Here is an 8,115-nt window from a genome sequence, read left to right on the forward strand (position 1 = left end):
TAGTGTACAATATAGAAACACTTATAATACTGTATAGATTATATGTAGTGCACAATATAGAAACACTTATAGTACTGTATAGATTATATATAGTGTACAATATAGAAACACTTATAATACTGTATAGATTATATGTAGTGTACTATATAGAAACACTTATAATACTGTATAGGTTATATGTAGTGCACAATATAGAAACACTTATAGTACTGTATAGATTATATATAGTGTACAATATAGAAACACTTATAATACTGTATAGATTATATGTAGTGCACAATATAGAAACACTTATAATACTGTATAGGTTATATGTAGTGTACAATATAGAAACACTTATAATACTGTATAGATAATATGTAGTGTATAATATAGAAACACTTATAATACTGTATAGATTATATGTAGTGTATAATATAGAAACACTTATATACTGTATAGATTATATATAGTGTACAATATAGAAACACTTATAATACTGTATAGATTATATGTAGTGTACAATATAGAAACACTTATAATACTGTATAGATTATATATAGTGTACAATATAGAAACACTTATAATACTGTATAGATTATATGTAGTGTACAATATAGAAACACTTATAATATTGTATAGATAATATGTAGTGTATAATATAGAAACACTTATAATACTGTATAGATTATATGTAGTGTATAATATAGAAACACTTATAATACTGTATAGATTATATGTAGTGTATAATATAGAAACACTTATAATACTGTATAGATAATATGTAGTGTATAATATAGAAACACTTATAATACTGTATAGATTATATGTAGTGTATAATATAGAAACACTTATAATACTGTATAGATTATATGTAGTGTATAATATAGAAACACTTATAATACTGTATAGATTATATGTAGTGTACAATATAGAAACACTTATAATACTGTATAGATTATATGTAGTGTATAATATAGAAACACTTATAATACTGTATAGATTATATATAGTGTACAATATAGAAACACTTATAATACTGTATAGATTATATGTAGTGTATAATATAGAAACACTTATAATACTGTATAGATTATATGTAGTGTATAATATAGAAACACTTATAATAATGTATAGATTATATGTAGTGCACAATATAGAAACACTTATAATACTGTATAGATTATATGTAGTGTACTATATAGAAACACTTATAATACTGTATAGGTTATATGTAGTGTACAATATAGAAACACTTATAATACTGTATAGATTATATGTAGTGCACAATATAGAAACACTTATAGTACTGTATAGATTATATGTAGTGTATAATATAGAAACACTTATAATAATGTATAGATTATATGTAGTGTATAATATAGAAACACTTATAATAATGTATAGATTATATGTAGAGCACAATATAGAAACACTTATAATACTGCATAGATTATATGTAGTGCACAATATAGAAACACTTATAGTACTGTATAGATTATATATAGTGTACAATATAGAAACACTTATAATACTGTATAGATTATATGTAGTGTACTATATAGAAACACTTATAATACTGTATAGGTTATATGTAGTGTACAATATAGAAACACTTATAACACTGTATAGATAATATGTAGTGTATAATATAGAAACACTTATAATACTGTATAGGTTATATGTAGTGTATAATATAGAAACACTTATAATAATGTAAAGATTATATGTAGTGTATAATATAGAAACACTTATAATAATGTATAGATTATATGTAGAGCACAATATAGAAACACTTATAATACTGTATAGATTATATGTAGTGCACAATATAGAAACACTTATAGTACTGTATAGATTATATATAGTGTACAATATAGAAACACTTATAATACTGTATAGATTATATGTAGTGCACAATATAGAAACACTTATAATACTGTATAGATTATATGTAGTGCACAATATAGAAACACTTATAGTACTGTATAGATTATATATAGTGTACAATATAGAAACACTTATAATACTGTATAGATTATATGTAGTGCACAATATAGTAACACTTATAGTACTGTATAGATTATATGTAGTGCAAAATATAGAAACACGTATAATACTGTATAGATTATACGTAGTGTACAATATAGAAATACTTATAATACTGTATAGATTATATGTAGTGCACAATATAGAAACACTTATAGTACTGTATAGATTATATATAGTGTACAATATAGAAACACTTATAATACTGTATAGATTATATGTAGTGCACAATATAGAAACACTTATAATACTGTATAGATTATATGTAGTGCACAATATAGAAACACTTATAGTACTGTATAGATTATATATAGTGTACAATATAGAAACACTTATAATACTGTATAGATTATATATAGTGTACAATATAGAAACACTTATAATACTGTATAGATTATATATAGTGTACAATATAGAAACACATATAATACTGTATAGATTATATGTAGTGTACAATATAGAGACACTTATAATACTGTATAGATTATATGTAGAGCACAATATAGAAACACGTATAATACTGTATAGATTATATGTAGTGTACAATATAGAAACACTTATAATACTGTATAGATTATATGTAGTGTATAATATAGAAACACTTATAATACTGTATAGATTATATGTAGAGCACAATATAGAAACACGTATAATACTGTATAGATTATATGTAGAGCACAATATAGAAACACGTATAATACTGTATAGATTATATATAGTGTACAATATAGAAACACTTATAATACTGTATAGATTATATATAGTGTACAATATAGAGACACTTATAATACTGTATAGATTATATGTAGTGTACAATATAGAGACACTTATAATACTGTATAGATTATATGTAGAGCACAATATAGAAACACGTATAATACTGTATAGATTATATGTAGTGTACAATATAGAAACACTTATAGTGCTGTATAGATTATATGTAGTGTACAATATAGAAACACTTATAGTACTGTATAGATTATATGTAGTGTACAATATAGAAACACTTATAGTGCTGTATAGATTATATGTAGTGTACAATATAGAAACACTTATAATACTGTATAGATTATATGTAGTGTACAATATAGAAACACTTATAGTACTGTATAGATTATATGTAGTGTACAATATAGAAACACTTATAGTACTGTATAGATTATATGTAGTGTATAATATAGAAACACTTATAATACTGTATAGATTATATGTAGTGTATAATATAGAAACACTTATAATACTGTATAGATTATATGTAGTGTATAATATAGAAACATGTATAATACTGTATAGATTATATGTAGTGTACAATATAGAAACACTTATAATACTGTATAGATTATATGTAGTGTATAATATAGAAACACTTATAATACTGTATAGATTATATGTAGTGTACAATATAGAAACACTTATAATACTGTATAGATTATATGTAGTGTATAATATAGAAACACTTATAATAATGTATAGATTATATGTAGTGTATAATATAGAAACACTTATAATACTGTATAGATTATATGTAGTGTATAATATAGAAACACTTATAATAATGTATAGATTATATGTAGTGCACAATATAGAAACACTTATAATACTGTATAGATTATATGTAGTGTACTATATAGAAACACTTATAATACTGTATAGGTTATATGTAGTGTACAATATAGAAACACTTATAATACTGTATAGATTATATGTAGTGTATAATATAGAAACACTTATAATAATGTATAGATTATATGTAGAGCACAATATAGAAACACTTATAATACTGTATAGATTATATGTAGTGTATAATATAGAAACACTTATAATAATGTATAGATTATATGTAGAGCACAATATAGAAACACTTATAGTACTGTATAGATTATATATAGTGTACAATATAGAAACACTTATAATACTGTATAGATTATATGTAGTGTACTATATAGAAACACTTATAATACTGTATAGATAATATGTAGTGTATAATATAGAAACACTTATAATACTGTATAGATAATATGTAGTGTATAATATAGAAACACTTATAATACTGTATAGATTATATGTAGTGTATAATATAGAAACACTTATAATACTGTATAGATTATATGTAGTGTATAATATAGAAACACTTATAATACTGTATAGATTATATGTAGTGTATAATATAGAAACACTTATAATAATGTATAGATTATATGTAGTGCACAATATAGAAACACTTATAATACTGTATAGATTATATGTAGTGTACTATATAGAAACACTTATAATACTGTATAGGTTATATGTAGTGTACAATATAGAAACACTTATAATACTGTATAGATTATATGTAGTGTATAATATAGAAACACTTATAATAATGTAAAGATTATATGTAGTGTATAATATAGAAACACTTATAATAATGTATAGATTATATGTAGAGCACAATATAGAAACACTTATAATACTGTATAGATTATATGTAGTGCACAATATAGAAACACTTATAGTACTGTATAGATGATATATAGTGTACAATATAGAAACACTTATAATACTGTAAAGATTATATGTAGTGCACAATATAGAAACACTTATAATACTGTATAGATTATATGTAGTGTACAATATAGAAATACTTATAATACTGTATAGATTATATGTAGTGCACAATATAGAAACACTCATAGTACTGTATAGATTATATATAGTGTACAATATAGAAACACTTATAATACTGTATAGATTATATGACGTGCACAATATAGAAACACTTATAATACTGTATAGATTATGTGTAGTGTATAATATAGAAACACTTATAATAATGTATAGATTATATGTAGTGCACAGTATAGAAACACTTATAATACTGTATAGATTATATGTAGTGTACTATATAGAAACACTTATAATACTGTATAGGTTATATGTAGTGTACAATATAGAAACACTTATAATACTGTATAGATTATATGCAGTGTATAATATAGAAACACTTATAATAATGTATAGATTATATGTAGTGTATAATATAGAAACACTTATAATAATGTATAGATTATATGTAGAGCACAATATAGAAACACGTATAATACTGTATAGATTATATATAGTGTACAATATAGAAACACTTATAATACTGTATAGATTATATGTAGTGCACAATATAGAAACACTTATAATACTGTATAGGTTATATGTAGTGTACAATATAGAAACACTTATAATACTGTATAGATTATATGTAGTGTATAATATAGAAACACTTATAATACTGTATAGATAATATGTAGTGTATAATATAGAAACACTTATAATACTGTATAGATTATATGTAGTGCACAATATAGAAACACTTATAATAATGTATAGATTATATGTAGTGCACAATATAGAAACACTTATAATACTGTATAGATTATATGTAGTGCACAATATAGAAACACTTATAGTACTGTATAGATTATATATAGTGTACAATATAGAAACACTTATAATACTGTATAGATTATATGTAGTGTATAATATAGAAACACTTATAATAATGTATAGATTATATGTAGTGCACAATATAGAAACACTTATAATACTGTATAGATTATATGTAGTGTACCATATAGAAACACTTATAATACTGCATAGGTTATATGTAGTGTACAATATAGAAACACTTATAATACTGTATAGATTATATGTAGAGCACAATATAGAAACACTTATAATACTGTATAGATTATATGTAGTGCACAATATAGAAACACTTATAATAATGTATAGATTATATGTAGTGCACAATATAGAAACACTTATAATAATGTATAGATTATATGTAGTGCACAATATAGAAACACTTATAATAATGTATAGATTATATGTAGTGCACAATATAGAAACACTTATAATAATGTATAGATTATATGTAGTGCACAATATAGAAACACTTATAATACTGTATAGATTATATGTAGTGCACAATATAGAAACACTTATAGTACTGTATAGATTATATATAGTGTACAATATAGAAACACTTATAATACTGTATAGATTATATGTAGTGTATAATATAGAAACACTTATAATAATGTATAGATTATATGTAGAGCACAATATAGAAACACTTATAATACTGTATAGATTATATGTAGTGCACAATATAGAAACACTTATAGTACTGTATAGATTATATATAGTGTACAATATAGAAACACTTATAATACTGTATTGATTATATGTAGTGTATAATATAGAAACACTTATAATACTGTATAGATTATATGTAGTGTATAATATAGAAACACTTATAATAATGTATAGATTATATGTAGTGCACAATATAGAAACACTTATAATACTGTATAGATTATATGTAGTGTATAATATAGAAACACTTATAATAATGTATAGATTATATGTAGAGCACAATATAGAAACACTTATAATACTGTATAGATTATATGTAGTGCACAATATAGAAACACTTATAGTACTGTATAGATTATATATAGTGTACAATATAGAAACACTTATAGTACTGTATAGATTATATGTAGTGTACAATATATAAACACTTATAATAATGTATAGATTATATGTAGTGCACAATATAGAAACACTTATAATACTGTATAGGTTATATGTAGTGTACAATATAGAAACACTTACAATACTGTATAGATTATATGTAGTGTATAATATAGAAACACTTATAATAATGTATAGATTATATGTAGTGTATAATATAGAAACACTTATAATAATGTACAGATTATATGTAGAGCACAATATAGAAACACTTATAATACTGTATAGATTATATGTAGTGCACAATATAGAAACACTTATAGTACTGTATAGATTATATATAGTGTAAAATATATAAACACTTATAATACTGTATAGATTATATGTAGTGTACTATATAGAAACACTTATAATACTGTATAGGTTATATGTAGTGTACAATATAGAAACACTTATAATACTGTATAGATTATATGTAGTGTATAATATAGAAACACTTATAATACTGTATAGATTATATGTAGTGTATAATATAGAAACACTTATAATACTGTATAGATTATATGTAGTGTATAATATAGAAACACTTATAATAATGTATAGATTATATGTAGTGCACAATATAGAAACACTGATAATACTGTATAGATTATATGTAGTGTATAATATAGAAACACTTATAATACTGTATAGATTATATGTAGTGTATAATATAGAAACACTTATAATAATGTATAGATTATATGTAGAGCACAATATAGAAACACTTATAATACTGTATAGATTATATGTAGTGCACAATATAGAAACACTTATAGTACTGTATAGATTATATATAGTGTACAATATAGAAACACTTATAATACTGTATAGATTATATGTAGTGTATAATATAGAAACACTTATAATACTGTATAGATTATATGTAGTGTATAATATAGAAACACTTATAATAATGTATAGATTATATGTAGTGCACAATATAGAAACACTTATAATACTGTATAGATTATATGTAGTGCACAATATAGAAACGCTTATAGTACTGTATAGATTATATATAGTGTACAATATAGAAACACTTATAGTACTGTATAGATTATATGCAGTGTATAATATAGAAACACTTATAATAATGTATAGATTATATGTAGTGCACAATATAGAAACACTTATAGTACTGTATAGATTATATATAGTGTAAAATATATAAACACTTATAATACTGTATAGATTATATGTAGTGTACTATATAGAAACACTTATAATACTGTATAGGTTATATGTAGTGTACAATATAGAAACACTTATAATACTGTATAGATTATATGTAGTGTATAATATAGAAACACTTATAATACTGTATAGATTATATGTAGTGTATAATATAGAAACACTTATAATAATGTATAGATTATATGTAGTGCACAATATAGAAACACTTATAATACTGTATAGATTATATGTAGTGTACTATATAGAAACACTTATAATACTGTATAGATTATATGTAGTGTATAATATAGAAACACTTATAATACTGTATAGATTATATGTAGTGTATAATATAGA

Source organism: Engystomops pustulosus, chromosome 3 (assembly GCF_040894005.1).
Source record: "Engystomops pustulosus chromosome 3, aEngPut4.maternal, whole genome shotgun sequence".
NCBI classification, from domain to species: Eukaryota; Metazoa; Chordata; class Amphibia; order Anura; family Leptodactylidae; genus Engystomops; species Engystomops pustulosus.